This window comes from Giraffa tippelskirchi, chromosome X (assembly GCF_054371585.1).
Source record: "Giraffa tippelskirchi isolate mGirTip1 chromosome X, T2T-mGirTip1v1.2.pri, whole genome shotgun sequence".
Taxonomy (NCBI): Eukaryota; Metazoa; Chordata; class Mammalia; order Artiodactyla; family Giraffidae; genus Giraffa; species Giraffa tippelskirchi.
Genome location: NC_137289.1, coordinates 138298463 through 138316011, shown reverse-complemented (window position 1 = coordinate 138316011; position 17549 = coordinate 138298463). Strand labels below are relative to the sequence as shown.

The 17549-nt window shown below is 36.9% G+C and overlaps 1 pseudogene; it reads right to left on the bottom strand.

Moving 5' to 3' along the window:
* Positions 1-5403: 5403 nt before the first annotated feature.
* Positions 5404-6044, bottom strand: LOC145535776 (ubiquitin-conjugating enzyme E2 N pseudogene; annotated as a pseudogene).
* Positions 6045-17549: the final 11505 nt, after the last annotated feature.

The following is a 17549-nucleotide window of genomic DNA, read 5'->3' as shown; positions in this document are numbered from 1 at the left end:
GAAATAATGGATCACGTGTAACAAATATCTTTTAAAAATACATTGCCGAGCTGGCAGGTAAGTAAAAGAAACCCCAAAGGCAAGGGGGGAAAAAAGAGCATAATTAAATTGCTATTATGGTGTTATTACCATGGTTCAAGCGATATTAGCTTTATTTAGCAATATTACATTTGGTCAGGATAGACTTTAGAAAAGAATATCATTTGGATAAAAAGGTCATTGTTGTTGCTTAGTTGCTCAGTCGTGTCCAAGTCTTTGCGATCCCATGGTCTGTAACCCGCCAGGCTCCTCTGTCCATAATATTTCCCAGGCAAGAATACTGGAGTGGGTTGCCATTTCCTCTCCCAAAAGGTCATTACTGAATGCTAAAAGGAATGATTCACCAGGAAGATATAATAGTTATAAAATTATGCATCTAAAAACGTAGAGTTTTAAAAGTGATAGTGCAAAAATTGACATAACTGCTGGGAGAAATTGATAAAGGGAGATTTTTAATATACCTCTGTCAGTAATTGATGACTTACATAAAAAACTTGTGTATAGAAGATTGGACAACCGAATTAATTTACCTGATCATGTATGTGTATATGTATTCTGCAATCAGTTTTAGAGAATACACATTATTTTCAAGCTCATATGGAACATTTATAAAAACTGGTCATGTATTAGACCACAAAACATATCTCAAACACTAAGCAATCAATAACAAAGATACTACATTTTCTGATCATGATGCATAATTTTCCTGGGGAAAAAAAGAATTTGCTACAGCTAACTCAAGAGCAATAGGAGAGTCTGAAGAGACACATAACCATTAAAGAATGTGTCAATTTGGCTAGGCTGAACTACAGTTCTCAGAATTCCCTTTCTTGCATGTTTCTGTTTAAGGTGGACCACGGTGGAGATTCTTAAAGAGATTTGGAAGGCAAAGAGAAGCGGCAGCCATGGTGTAGCTCCTATACGCTATTGCTGAACTGCTGATTCACCTTGTTGGTGTGAAGTGGCAGCTAGGCCTGCAATTGCTCTGTGTTCACCTGGATCCCCTGTCAGCTGCTCTTATTCCTTGGGACCACTGTGTGGGTTTAGCTGCAGGATGGGCACCTGGGCCAGGTGTGTGTGTTTAGTGCCATGATGCAATTTCTGGGCCAGGTGTGTGTTTAGCTCTGTGATGAAGTTACTCAGGCCCAGTGTGTTTTTAGCGCCATGATGGAGAGTCCTGGCTTCTTCAGGATGCCAGGTTCTTGTGCGGTTCCAGCTTGTACCTGTGGGTTTGAGCCTGCTCCAGATCTGCCCTGCCTGCCTACCCTGTGGACGCTGAGCTCCAGAATCAGGTATGTTGTTGACAGCCCTACAGAGCCTGTTTAACCATCTCCCACATTTGTATAAGCCACGTCTACACACACACACCCCTCTCCCCACCTCCCTCACTGGTTTGGCCTCTGAACTCTGATTGATACAAAATTTGGTACTGAGAGTGGTTCCGGAAAAATAATTTTTGAAAAAAAACAAAACGAGTACTCTGAATGTGTATAAGCTGACGTGTGCTGAGCTTCTGCTGCATTATCTCACATGAAAATCCACTGTTCATCCGGAATAGTTGTTTTAAGAAATATCCAAACTCTGGCAGTACCAGATGAGTCTTTTTTCGTTGCTTCCTGAATGTCATTTGGTTATTTATTCTTGGGTTTCTTTCTACAACTTTCATTTTCTCCCTTGGGCTTCTAATCTCTGGGATTAATTGTATGCCTTTGTTGGAAATTTTACCTAAAAAATGTCCTTTGATTTTACTAAACATTATCGTTTAATGTCACAAACTTATGCTTGACAAGAGCTGTGCTTAACTACAATTCAGTTTTACAAAGTATGTGTATATGTATATTATACAATTAATATAGAGTTGTGAAATATCTCATTTTAAATTTATATTTCTTAATTACAAATGAAATTGAGCATATTTTCGTTAGTTAGTTGGTCAGTCTGTTTTCTTCTAAGAAAATGCTTGTTCTTATCCTTTGCTTGTGTTTCTAATATCTATTTATCTTTTTCTTATTGATTTCTAAAACCCTTCATGGTACTAATCCTCTGTGGGGTTTTTTTGGTTTGTTTTTTCACAGGCTTCATGATCTTTATTTTTTAATTTCCTCAGTGTAGACTGTTATATTCACAATATATTAGAATTCATAAAATTATATTTTAATAGAAATTGGAAAAATGTGGTTTGGGTGTCTTAGATACCAGCCTCTTGCTATCAGGGGAAGAGTTTGGTTAATTTAAATACGTGATTTTAAAGTGGTCATCTTGTTATCGAAAGGTGGGGTCCAGCTGCTCGCCTCTCAAAAGCCGATAAACAGGTGGGGTTGGTGGAAAGGAAAGTTTGCTTTATTTCAGGTGCCGGCAACTAGGGTGGGGGGCAGGACACGAGGGTGGACATCTATCCAAAGGTCAGCTCACCACCCCCACCCCTGCCCCCAACAAGCAGCAGGTAACAGCCTTGATAGACAGACAGAGGGAGGGTTCATGAAGAAACAGTACAGTCAGCTCTGACAGTCATCTTCAAATTGGTCAATTCAGTTCAGTCGCGTCCAACTCTGCAACCCCATGGACTGCAGCACACCAGGCTTCCCTGTCCATCACCAACTCCCGGAGCCTACTCAAACTCATGCCCATCACGTCGGTGATGCCATCCAACCATCTCATCCTCTGTCGTCCCCTTCTCCTCCCTCCTTCAATCTTTCCCAGCATCAGGGTCTTTTCAAATGAGTCGGTTATTCGCATCAGGTGGCCGAAGTATTGGAGTTTCAGCTTCAGCATCAGTCCTTCCATGAATATTCAGGACTGATTTCCTTTAGGATGGACTGGTTGGATCTCCTTGCACTCCAAGGGACTCTCAAGAGTCTTCTCCAACATCACAGTTCAAAAGTATCAGTTCTTTGGCACTCAGCTTTCTTTACGGTCCAACTCTCACATCCATACATGACCACTGGAAAAACCGTAGCATTGACTATACGGACCTTTGTTGACAAAGTAATGTCTCTGCTTTTTAATATGCTGTCTAGGTTGGTCATAGGTTTTCTTCCAAGGAGTAAGCATCTTTTAATTTTATGGCTGCAGTCACCATCTGCAGTGATTTCAGAACCCAAAAAAATAAAGTCTCTCACTGTTTCCATTGTTTCCCCATGAAGTGATGGGACTGGATGCCATGATCTTAGTTTTCTGAGTGTTGAGCTTTAAGCCAACTTTCTCACTCTCCTCTTTCACTTTCATCAAGAGGCTCTTTAGTTCTTCTTCACTCTGCCATAAGGGTGGTGTCATCTGCGTATCTGAGGTTATTGATATTTCTCCTGGCAGTCTTGATTCCAGTGCTTCCTCCAGCCCAGCATTTCTCATGATGTACTCTGCATATAAGTTAAATGAGCAGGATGACAAGATACTGTCTTGACATACTCCTTTCCCGATTTGGAACCAGTCTGTCGTTCCATGTCCAGTTCTGTTTCTTGGGACCTGTGTACAGATTTCTCGGGAGGCAGGTCTGGTGGTCCGATATTCCCATCTCTTTCAGAATTTTCCATAGTTTCTTGTGATCCACACAGTCAAAGGCTTTGGTATAGTCAATAAAGCAGAAATAGATGTTTTTCTGGAACTCTCTTGCTTTTTCGATAATCCAGAGGATGTTGGCAATTTGATCTCTGGTTCCTCTTCCTTTTCCAAATCCAGCTTGAACACCTGGAAGTTCACGGTTCACATATTGCTGAAGCCTGGCTTGGAGAATTTTGAGCTTTACTTTACTAGCATGTGAGATGAGTGCAATTGTGCGGTAGTTCGAGCATTCTTTAGTATTGCCTTTCTTAGGGATTGGAATGAAAACTGACCTTTTCCAGTCCTGTGGCCACTGCTGATTTTTCCAGATTTGCTGGCATATTGAGTGCAGCACTTTCACAGCATCATCTTTTAGGATGTGAAATATCTCAACTGGAACTCCATCACCTCCAATTGGTCATCAGTGGTTTAACCAGCATCATCTTCATTGATTTAAGAACAGTTGAACTTCAGTTCCAGGCTCAGTTTGTTTTCATTTCTTTAAGGCCAGTTCTCAGAATTGTGGCCCCTTATGTCATGGATACAGTCTGGTCATTGTGTAGTTAATGTCTCTACCTGGGGTTTCAGTATCTATAAGACACCTGACAGGATATGGCTCTGAATATTATCTATAGGCCTTGAGAAAGAACTAAAGGTCCTTGACTATGCTGAATGACTACATTATTATTATTTGATCTCCTTTAACTGTTTTCAGGAGAGAACAGAACATTTCATTGAAATATTCTCATTTCTCTGATTAAACTTAGTCCTTGGCTGAAGTTTTTCCATAAACAAAAAGCAGGCAGAGGACATGGGTCCTCTGCAAGGACCAGAAGGTCCTGTTCTGTTTCAATTTGATTGCAAAAATCAACCTTCAGAAGTGTTCTGTGGAGTGAGTAACTGTCCCTTAGATGTGCCTGTGACCTCTATGGGTCACATATTTGTGTTCATTTAATTTTGTTATTTTCTTGGCTTCTCTAGTCCTTTTAAGTTTATAATTACCAGCCTAGAGGGGTGGATGATCTGCACTTCCTTCAGGGAACCCTCCAGAAATACTCTTTATCTGATTCAAGCTTGTGATAAACATTTGGTGTAGTGACATCAGAATAATATGCTCTGAGAAGTGTCTTGAATACACATTATACATTGCTGATTGAGCAGTACTAATCCTGTGTTCTTGATTTGTGAAGCAGATAACTTATTCCAGTCTGTGACTTGATTTTTCACTTTCTGATATATTGATATGTTTTCAAGCAAAAGTTTTCCTTTATTTTGTAGAATGTTCCATCAGTTTTAATTTTTAAATAGAATTGTCACACTGTAACCATGAAATAAACACAATAAACTGTACAAAGGCAAAAGTAGTATAAGTAGAATAACAAAAAATATTTTACTAAAAAGTAAGATTTACAAAAGTTTTCAGAAAAGCCATACAAAATGGTTACAAGCTTTTTCTTGAAGAGGATTCTACACTTGACAGCAGAGTCACAGTGTTATTGTGAGGGCTGTGATGTTTGTTTAATGCTCCTATTTGGTTCAAACAATCAAGTTAGATTTGGATAGAGAGCATATATCTAAAGAACTGGTTAGCTGCTTTAACCAGTGCAATTAGATCACCATAAAAAGGGGGAAAGGAGCCCATAAAATTAAAACTACCTCCCCACACCAAAAAAAATGATAAAAACACCCACACCCCTGCAGCTAACCCTGACAACTCCCTTCATTTCCAGTGCTTTGCACTTAAACCATGATGGGGGAAGTAAAAGCAGAGCAGGGCCCTGCTTTTAAAAGTTTGTCAACAGTTTTGATGATACTTCTAGCCTCTGCTCATGTTTCACTACAGTGAATCAGGACAAGACATAGATTTGCTAATGTGCATTTAATCACCAAAGGACTGAAGCTTTCTGGGCTTTTATTCTGCAGTGTTTGTAAGATTGTATTCATTAAATGCAGACAAAACAGGAGGAAGTCTTGGCAGAACAGAAGAGACGCACACTTGGTGATTGGGTCAATGTAACTATTATTCGTGGCATATATAGTTCCATGCTCTCTAGCTGTATCTGTGGCTTGGGCTTCGTTGGTCTTCCATTGCTCTACTACATCATTTGCTAATGAATCATTTGGATTGGGAACATTTAACAAAGCCTGCATAGATGGCAGAACTGTTTGGATCTTCAGTACTAGGGACCACTTATTCAAAATATCTAAACTTGCTCTTCCCAACTTGTCTACATTAGGATGATAAATTTTGGTCATAAAACGTACTTTAGGAGCTACCATTGGGTATTCTTCTGGAAGGAATAGTTCAAGTTTAAAAGTCCCTCCCTCAAAAGCGGAATCCTGAGGGCCGGCAATGAGCACATGAAAAGAATGGGCGTTACTCTCCTCTAGTTCTGCTTTAACGCCGAAACCGGTTCTGCCAGCAGACTCTGGGTTTCCTTGATAACCCTATGGGGCAGCCTTGCCATCTTGTCAGATCCCCGAGTTTGGCCTCTGGTCTTCAAGCAGAAGTTTTAAATTTCAATTTATTTTATTTTAATTTATCCAGTTTGTCAGTCTTTTCCTTTGTAATTTGTGCTTTTTGCATCTTGTCAAAAAACAAAAATATCCTTTCCAACTCTGGAAATATAAAGATACAGCAGATCCTTATTATTTGCAGATTCTGTATCTGTGAATTCACCTACTCTCTAAAAATCTGTGTGCAACCCAAAAGTAATGTTTATGGTGGTCGTATGCAAAGGAGCCATTATTTGGGGTTGTATGTGTTCCCAGCTGTGGTGGGACAAGGTGATGGTCTGCCTTCTTGTGTCACTCTCATGCTATAAACAAGTCACCTCTTTGAGGTATATTTAGTGCTGTGTTTTTTTAATTTGTGTGCTTTTTGTTGGTTATCTTGCTATTTAAAATAGCCCCAAATATAGTGCTGAAGTGCTATCTAGTTTTCCTGAGCGCAAGAAGATTGTGAGGTGCCTTAAGAAGAAAATACATGTATTAGATAAGGTTTGCTCAGGCCTGAGTTACATTGCTGCCGAGTTCAGTGTTAAGGAATCAACTAAATATATTACATGAGGTGTCCTTAAACAGACGCACACTCAAAACAAGGTGACATTATTGATTGACAGAAATGTGTGACCGTAGGCTCGCAAGGACCAAAGTCTGTATTTCCTGGAGGAGTAAACTTCAGTATTCACTAATTCATTATATAGCGATTATGTAACTAGGCAAATAAGATCAACTGTATTCTCTAGAAGTTCCTTATATTCTCAAAAAGTTCCTAATTTCATAGAGTTTAGTTCTATTCTTAGGATTTGATTGCTTCCTTTTTGGCTTTCAGTCATTTTATGTGTATTTCCTTTATAACCACTTTCTGTTTCTCTCCCGCTGTATTTGGAGTTCGTGGGGTAGAATTGTTTGTTTCTTGTATGTGCGGACTAGGACAGGTTGGATTGTTCACTCAGGGGCTTTGCCATTTTTTCATTGTGAACTCATTATTAGCAGGGCTTATATATATATATATATATACACACATACACACACACACATATATATATATATTCCCCCCCCCACCCTGGGAAAATCTCACGGTATTTGGGATGTAGAAGTATCTCTTCAGAGAAATTTTTTTTTGGCTTCTGCTTTGTGTCCCAGGAGTATCACTGCTTGAGGAATAATTCTACTGTGGCTTTTTCGTCTGGAGTTTCTGAACCATGTGGGTAGAGTAAAAGCAATGTGAATTATAGTCCTGTGGTTTTGAATTCTCGGAGAGCTTTTCTTTTTTTTTCTTCCCACCCAAAGCCCTGTGTCCTGTGGTCTCTCTTGTTTTTAAATCCTTACATAAATAGAATAGTCTTTTGAGGGTCTTGGCTTTATAGAAAGTTCTTATTTCCAATTCTAACCTCCTAAAGCTTCATTTGCTACCTCTCTGTGGGAATTAACACCAAAACCCTGGATGCTAGAGACAAATACCCACTATTTAAGCACTCACCCCTGTGCTTTTTCACTTTCATCTTTGTTTTTGGCACCTGGGGATTTGCTTTTACTTTTTGTGAGCTTAGCTGTACATTTAAATGTAATTGTTACATTTTACTCAGTACTTCTAGGTAAATATAATAAAAGAATCTTTACATTGTCCACCATAATGCTGGAAGCTAGTAATTAGACATTTTGTATCCACTGCTATTTGTTAATAATCTTGAGACTTCATATTTTTACCTGGACAGTGTTCATAATAAGCCATGGTGATTAACTTATGCAATATGTGTCATTTACTGGGTCTCAGTTTTTAAACTCTGTTAGAACTATTTCTAAATAAATAATTTTCTTCTTTACTGTTTTTTTTTTTTTAAACATAAATGAGATCACATTACACACTTTTTTAAAAACAGGCACACTTTTTTGTCCTCCCACCTTTCCTCCTCTAATGTAAGCAAGGCCCTAACCTCCCTTCTCTGTCACTCAGGGAAGCCATGTTAACCTACTATAAGGTCTTCTATTTTTTTATTTATCCCATATAGACCTATATAGGGGGCTTGGCAGGCGGTGGTGGTGAAGAATCTTCCTGCTGATGCAGGAGACATGGGTTCGATCCCTGGGTCGGGAAGATCCTCTGAAGAAGAAAATAGAAACCTAATCTAGTATTCTTGCTGGGAAATCCCATGCACAGAGAAGCCTGGAAGGCTACAGTCCATGGGGTTGCAAAGAGTTGGATATGACTGGGAATACACACACACAGACCTATATAGAGCTATATATGTCATCACATATATATTTATATATATAATAATATATAATCAAGGTGGTTTATTATATGCTGTATAAAAATGGTATTTTAGTATTCATTATTTTCTGCATTCCTCAACCAATAACATCTAGTTGAGATCCCTGTAAACTGTAATGGCTCTAATTCTTTTTCTTTTTGAATGTACAAATCATGAGTGTACTGCTTGGTGAATTTCCACAGTGAATACACCCATGTAACCAGTGCCCAAATCAAGAAACAGAACACTACCAGTGTCCCAGAATCCCCCTCACACCTCCTTCCACATACCCCACTCTATCCCCACCTGGCACTAACCATTATCCTGACTTGGAACAGCACAGATTTCCTTTTAAGATTGTTTTATGCCTTATATAAATGGAACCTTTCAGTACATACTCCTTTTTAATGACATATTTATGACATTCGTAATGTATGAAGTTACAGTTTGTTCTTGCTGATTACTGTATGATTTCCTATTGTGTGAATATATTGGAATTTATCCATTCTACTACTGATAGGCTTTACGGTTATTATGGACAGTGCTGCCATGAATGTTTTTTATCATTAATTTATTTTTCTTCTTATTCTTACTAATTTATTATAGTTCGGTGCTATGAAAGTGGCTTCCCAGGTGGCACTAATGGTAAAGAACCTGTCTGCCAATGCAGGAGACGTAAGAGATGTGGGTTCAATCCCTGGGTTAGGAAGATAACCCTGGAGAAGGGCATGGCAACCCACTCCAGTATTCATGCCTGGAGAATCCTTATGGACAGAGGAGCCTGGTAGGCTATAGTCCATGGTGTCACAAAGAGTCAGACATGACTGAGGCGACTTAGCACACATGCACACTGTGAAGGATCACCCTTTATTTAGCTGTCCTGCTTTTTAATAGGCGTTTACTTTGTTTCCAGCTCTTGACCACTCAGGTAAAGCTGCAGTAAATATTGAATGTATGTTCCTATGTAGGAGTACTAATCCACCCCTCCTAAAGGGATACTGCCAGAAGTTGAATTGCTGGTTAATAGAGTAATTGTTTTTTGTTAAAATTAAAGGCTGTTGCTGTATTGTTGTTGTCTATTCACTAAGTTGTGTCCAACTCTTTTGCAACATTGGCTTCCAGAAAGTCTTTGGCAGTGCCATTTCCCTCAGCAGTGTATGAAAATGCTCTTTTCCTCATCTCTACTACCGTTAGATGTTACAGCTCTATGTTTTATGAATCTGAGTATAAAATGACATCACATAAGTACTTTAATTTATATTCCCCAACAACTAAAGAATTTGAGCATCTTTTCATGTGTTCTGGCTTGCTCTTCTGTCAATTGTATATTCATGTTTTGGGGGGGCTTACTTTTCTTTGGGGTCTTCATCCTTTTCTTGTTTTGCTTTTTTAAAGTTTTTCTTTTTTTCTCTTCATCCTTTCCTTATCAATTTATAAGATATTTTTGTATAGTATAGAAATTAAACTTTTGTCATTTGTGTTACAAATTCTTATCCGTATCTATTGTCTTTTGACTTTGTTCTTATACCTTTGCCATAAAAAAGGTTTTATATTTTAAGTAGTAAATCTATCCATCTTTGGTCTTATAACCTCTAAACTTGCAGAAGGTCTTTCCAGTCTCTCTAGATGGTACATTTACTCTATTGGATTTTCTTGCCAAGGTTTTAATTTTTAGCATTTAAGTCTTTATATCTAGGAATTTATGTTTACATATATATGTGGTCTATTTGTATATTCTTCCATATGGATACCTTGTTATTCCATCCTCATGTATTGAATAACCCTTGCTTTTCCTGCTGAATTGAATGACCACACTTGTATACTAATCTCTTGAATATACCGGTATTTAACTCCAGATTGTCTAGATGTTACCATTAGTTAATCTATTTTTATGCTAATATTATGTTGACCTAATTTTTGTGACATTATAGAATCCACTGATATCTGGTAAGGCAAGTCACACTTCACTGTTCTTTTCACAGTTGTTTAGCTATTATCAGACAATTATTTCTCTATATGGACTTTAAGTTAGTTTTATACAATTCTAAGAAAAGCCCTATTATGATTCTAATTGAAGTGAAATTTATATATCACATTTGGGAAATTTTATATTTTTAATGATACTAAATATTCCTGTCTAAGAACAATTGTAACTTTTCTATTTGTTCATAAATAGTTTTCTTTCTTTTAATAGGATATTTTAAGTTTCTTTTTATGAGTCTAATGTTTCTTATATTAAATATATTCCTAAATATTTTATCATTTTTGGACACTATTATAAATGAAAAACTTATCCGCATTTGCATTTCTAGGTACTTATTGTTAGAGTAAAAAAAATTCAATGTATTATTGTAATATATCTGATATCCAACCTTCTTAGCAAATATTATTATTAATTTAAAAAGTTTTTTAATAGTATCTCTTGGGTTTTGGGGGTAGACAGTTACAGTATCAGCAAACAGATCTGATTTATATATTTTCGTTCAAGGCTACCAGAGATAGGAAGCAAAAATACAGAATGCCAAGTTAAATATAATTTCAGATAAACAATGAGTAAATTTTTAGAATGATTATGTCTGGAAATATATATTGCATGGGGCGTAGTTATCCTAAAAGTGTATTCATTGTTCATTAGAAATTCAAATTTAACTAGATGTTCAATATTTTTCTGGCAAGCCTACTTTTCCCCCAAAGATTATACCTGTTTTATTTTCTTTACATACTGCATTTGATGACGCTTCTAAGACAGTGATTCTGATCCCAGGTTGCATTAACATCAACCAGGAAGCTTTTTAAAAAGTTCTAGTGACAGACTTCTATGGTCAGAGATTGAATTGGTATATATTTCGGGAAAGCTTTCCAGATGATTTTTTATGGGCATCCAGGGTTGAGAACCACTACAGCCCTAAAACAGTGTTAAATAATAATGGTATTAGTGTGCATCCCTGTCTCCTCCTTGATTTTAATGAAATATTTTCAGTGTTTTGACATTTGAGATAATTTTTGTTGTTGGTTTTTAAATAAATATCCTTAATTTTCATGTATTCCTATTTTCCTTCAAGTTTTTATTAGGAATGGCTGCTTTTATTTTTATTGTATTTTACTTATTTGGCTGCAGTCGGTCTTAGTTGCAGCACACAGGATCTCTGTTGCATCATGCAGGATCTTTTCATTGCAGCACACAGACTCTGTAGTTGTGACACACGGGCTTAGTTGCATTATGGCATGTGGGATCTTCCTGAACCAGAGATCGAACCCACGTCCTCTGCATTGGCAGGCGGATTCCTAAGCTCTGGACCACCAGGGAAGTCCCCGGGATATGGCTGCTTTTAGCATCTATTAATATGCTTATATTTTCTTTCTCAGTTTATCAATACAAAGACTGGTATTGATAGGTTTCTTCGTATTGAAACACTGTGATTTTTAAAATTTCATATCTAAGTCTATTTGCTAATCTGTTTTTAGAATTTGTATCTATATTTATAAATAAATTTGAGGTTGAGAATTTGTTCTTGAAATTAGCTTTGTCTGGTTTTGGTATTTAAGGTATGCTGGCTTTGTAAAATGAATTGGTAAGCCTTATCTTAAAAAAATTTTTTTTTATTTCTTTATACTTTAAATTATGAAAGTATGATAACACATTTACAGGAGACTTGGAAAACAGAACAAAGTTACATATAGTTCCACTACATATTGCAATTATTTTTAAGTAGATAAATTAAGATTTTTAGTTGGAGTTTCAATATCAAACTCTCAAAAATTAATAGACAGAAAAGTTGAAAGATATAATAGACCTGAAAAGCACTGTGAACCAGTTCAACATACGTAAGATTTATACAGTTTTCACACAACAGCAGGGTACAAATTCTGTTCAAGTTCCCATACACTATAAACCAGGAGAAACTGAAACATCCAGGGACATAAAACAAGGTGCAAAAAATTCATTATCTAAAAATACTGAAATCATACAGAGTTGGTTCTCTTAATCACTGTGAAATTATGTTAGAAATCAATATCAAAAGATACTTGAATATATCCCACTTATTTTCAAGTGCTATGTGACATTTACCAAGAGAAATCTTTGACTTAGCCATTGAAAGCCTTGGTAAAGTTAAAAGACTGAAAAAAAACACAGAGGATGATTGCAGAGAAGAAAGCATTTATTTATTTATTTTGTAGGATTCGAATTCTATTCAAGTTCCCATAGACTAAACTAGGAGACAATGTAACATATCTAGGGGCATAAAATAAAGTGCAAAAATTTCATGGTGTACAGGTATTGAAAACATACAGAGTCAGTTTTCTTATCACTATGTAATTCTGTTAGAAATCAATATCAAAAGATTTTGAAAATAACCCACTTATTTTCAAGTGCAGTGTGATATTTACCAAGAGTGGTCTTCAACTTAGCCGTCAAAAGCCTCAATAAAATTAAACTGAAAAAAGACAGAGGGTGATTGCAGAGAAGAAAGCATTTAAATAAGTATCAAAATGAGAAATTAATATTAAAGACACTTTAAACAAAATCCCATGTATTTGAAAATTAAGTGTCCACTTATAAATGATGGGTGTATCTAAAAAGCCATAACAAAATTAGAAAATAATTGTAACAATAAAAATGAAAAGAGGATTTGTCAGAATTCATTGCATGCATCTGAAGCTGCTCAATGCAACTAAATACAATGTGGACTCTTGAATAAGATATAAAAGCAAATAATGGATGCTAGTATAAAATATTGTGAAATTAGGATAAAATCTGTATTTTAGATAATAATATGTCACATGTTAATTTCTTGGTTTTCTTTTTTTACAACATAGTATTTCTTTATATTCTCAGAATTGGATTAGAAGTTTTAAGTCTCATTTAAATTTTTTTTTAAAAAAATCACTAAGATAATAAGCTTTGTAGACTTTTAGCAGTAACACTAGATATCAGAATAAATGGAAGTAAATCAACGTTTTGAGTCAATATAAATTAGAAATCTAGCATTCTATTCACACTTAATCAAACAAGTGGAACCAAAGTGTCCTCTAAGTTTTTTTGGTAGGCAAAAATTCATAAGTTTTCTAAAATATATATATTATACATACTATATATATGTATACAAAAGCTTTTCTACTATACTTGATAAAGGCTTGAGAAAGAACAATAGAAAAATGAGAAGGATAAATGGAGAAACAGATTAAATGAGAGCACTTGAATATGAAATAGAAAAAGTGAAACAAAGTAGATAGAAGTAAAATATCATCATGTAGTCTAGTTGTTTTTAAACATGGCTGCTCATTAGACTCACATCTGGAGCTTTGGAGGAAGAAAAACAATACCTGGACGTTTTTGTACTTTTCAAAAAATTCCAAAATAGTTTAATGTGCATGTGGATTTTAAAAAGTGATTACAGGTTTTTCTATTAAATGGTAGTTTTAGTGATACAGAATTCTAGTGTTAATATTTTCAGTTTCCCCATCATGATACAGTGATATTAAAATGGATAATAGTTGCATAATCACAGTAGTTGGAGGAGGGCATGGCAGTAGTTATGGTTCCTGGGCTCTAAAGCTCAGGCTCCAGTATTCTTGCCTGGAGAATCCCATGGACAGAGAAGCCTGGTGGGCTACGGTCCATGGGGTCACAGAGTCGGACATGACTGAATGACTAAACAACAAATCACAATAGTAAAAGATGGTTTATCACTTTTCACAGTCAATAGCCAGACAAAAATAAAAGATAATTGCAAGCCTTAATGAAAACATGACTAACCTAACAATATAAAATAATTATATACAATTTGGGAGGTTAAGTAGAGTGATGTGGTAAGTAGAAGTGAATACATGCAGATGTTTTCATCCACCCAGCCAGTCTGTGTGATTTGGTGGTGCATTTAATCCATTTACATTTAAGGTAATTATTGATATATATGATCCTATTACCATTTTCTTAATTTTGGGGGGTTTTTTTTGTAAATCTTTTCCTTCTCTTGTGTTTCCTGCCTAGAGAAGTCCCTTTAGCATTTGTTATAATAAAGCTGGTTTGATGGTGCTGAATTCTCTTAACTGTTGCTTGTCTAAAAAGCTTTTAATTCTCGGTCAAATCTGAACAAGAGTCTTGCTGGGTAGAATATTCTTGGTTGTAGTTTCTTCCCTTTTATCACTTTAAGTATATCGTGCTATTCCCTTCTGGCTTGTAGAGTTTTCTGTTGAGAAATCAGCTGATAACCTTATGGGAGTCCCCTTGTATATTGTCATTTTTCCCTTGTTGCTTTTAATATTTCATCTTCGTCTTTCATTTTTGTCAGTTTGATTGCTATTTGTCTTGATGTGTTCCTCTTTGGGTTTATCCTGCCTGGAACTCTCTGTGCTTCCTGGACTTGGGTTCACTATTTCCTTTCCCATGTTAGAGAAGTTTCAGCTATTACCTCTTCAAATATTTTCTCTGATCCTTTCTCTCTTCTCCTTCTGGAACCCTTATAATGCAAATGTTGGTGCTTTTAATGTTGTCTCAGAGACCTCTCATGTTGTCTTCATTTTTAAAAAATTTTTTATTCCATATTCTGTTTTGTGGCAGTGATTTCCACCATTCTGTCTTCCAGGTCACTTATCCATCCTTCTGCCTCAGTTATCCTTCTGCCTCAGTTATTCTGCTATCGATTCCTTCCAGTGTATTGTTCATCTCTGTTTGTTCTTGAGTTCTTACAGATCTTTGGTAAACATTTCTTGCATCTTCTCCATTCTTTTTCTGAGATCCTAGATTATCTTCACTGTTATTATTCTGAATTCTTTTTCTGAATGGTTGCCTATCTCCACTTCATTTAGTTTATCTGGGGTTTTATCTTGGCCCTTCATCTGGGACATAACTCTGCCTTTTCATTTTGATTAATTTTTTGTGATGTGCTTTTCACTCTGGTGGCTGCAGGATTGTGATTCTTCTGCTTCTTCTGTCTGCCCTCTGGTGAATGAGGCTGAGGCTTCTGTAAGCTTCCTGATGGGAGAGACTGGCTGTGGGAAAAACTGGGTCTTGCTCTGGTGGGCAAGGCCATGGTCAGTAAAACTTTAATCCAATTGTCTGCTGATGGTTGGGGCTGTGCTTCTTCCTTCTTAGTTGTTTGGCCTGAGGCAACCCAGCCCTGGGTTTTACAGGGCATATGATCGGATTAATGGTGACCTCCAAGAGGGCTCACACCAAGGACACCTCCCAGGACTGGTGCGCTCCCATCCTCATGGTGAGCCACTGTCCACCCAGACCTCTGCAGGAGACCCTCTAACACTAGTATGTAGGTCTGGTTCAGTTTCCTATGGGGTCACTGCTCCTTTCCTCTGGGTCTTGGTGCAGGCAAGATTTGGTTTGTACCCCTTGAGACTGGAGTCTCTGTCCCCCTGTCACCCCCCCAACCCCTCCCCATCCTGTGGAAGTGCTGTAATCAAATCCCGCTGGCCTTCAGGGTCAGATTCCCTGAGGATTCTCAGTCCCTGGGAAGCCAGACGTGGGGCTCAGGACCTTCACAAGAGTGAGAGAACTTCTTTGGTATTGTTGTTCTCCAGCTTGTGGGTCACCCACCTGGCCAGTATGGGATTTGATTTTATTGTGATTGTGCCACTCTTACCATCTCATTGAGGCTTCTCCTTTGTCTTTGGACTTGGGAAAACTTTATTTGATGGGTTCCAGCGTCCTCCTATTTGATGGTGGTTTTGACAATTAGTTGTGATTTTGGTGCTCTTGCAGGAGAAAATGAGTGCATGTTCTTTGCCATCTTGAACCAATCTCTCTTTTCTTTTTTTCCTACTGCCTAAAGTGGTTAAATCTTTGCTATTCAAAGTGGCGTCCATGGACCAATAGCATCTGCCTCATCTGAGAACTGGTTAGAAATGCAGAGTCTTGGGTCCAGTGAACCTACTGGATTCAAATCTGCATTTTGATAGGAGCCACACATCATTTGTGTATACATTCAGTTAGAGAGAAGCAGGTACAAAGAGCAGCAGATCCATTTTTCCCCAAAACTCATCTGTGGGCCTGTGTGGTCTTGGTGCATTTTTCATGGTGGACAGCTACTCTCCTTTCCAACCTCATCCATGGTAATTGATCTTAATAGGTTGATCTGTTTTGCTGGCTTCAGTTTTGCAAAGAAATCATCCATTTCCTATACATTGTTTACAATTACATGTTACTGTTTCTTATAGTATTGTTTTATGGCTATGCCACTTATGGGATGTTAGTTCCCTGACCAGAGATTGAACCTGGGACTTTGGCAGTGAAAGCACGGTGTCCTGATCACTGGACTGTCAGGGAATTCCCTCTTAGTTCTTTTAATTTCTACTGAATCTGTGGTTTTCTCACCTTTCTTATTCCTCTGCTGTGAACTTCTGCTGCTTCCTTTTCCCCTTAATCTGCCTTGCAAGGGGGCTTGCAAGACCTTGTTGTTTGTCTTTTGTAAGTTCCAGCTTTTACATTTAGTTTTCCTTTAAACTATTTTGGGGGAGGGGTACTTGTTCACTCTTGGCGCTTTTACCTATACTGATTTTCTCTTCTGATTTCTCTGGGTTTAGTACTTTGCTATTTTTTTTTTTCTAATTTCTTAACATTGATATAGGTCCTTTATTTTTAGACATTTTTTAGAATAATGAAGACACTTAAGGCTATAAATTTTCCTTTAAACCTTGCTTTCACTGTATCCTGTAAATTTTAGTATGAAATGTTCTCTTTTTCATTAGGTTCTAGGCAATAATTCCCCTTTTAATATCCTCTTTAAGGGGTTTCTAGTAGAATGTTTTTCTTTCCACATTTAAAATAGTCTGTATTTTAAAGTGTTGCTCTTTCATTATTCCTTAAAGATTTAATGGGATTTTCTTTGTGGCCATGTACCTGACCTATTTCTGTGTTTCATGTACATAGAAGTGAAATGTATATTTTCCATTTGAAGAATATCAGGCTCTGTATGTATTTGTTACCCCAGATTGTTAGTTGTATCAATCACCTCATCCATGCTTCTGCTAATGTTTTGCTTCTTAGATGTATAATAGTTCTGAAAGAGGTGAATTGAAGCATTCCTCTAACACTGCATTTTTATTATATTCTGTTTGCATTTCTATAGTGTTTTTTTGCCTAGTGATTTTGACATCTGTGTTACTTAATAAACATAAATGTATAAAGATTATATATTCTTAATTATATGTTTTTATCATATACAGTGTCCTTTTTGATCTTGTTTAGTGTTTGAGCCTTAA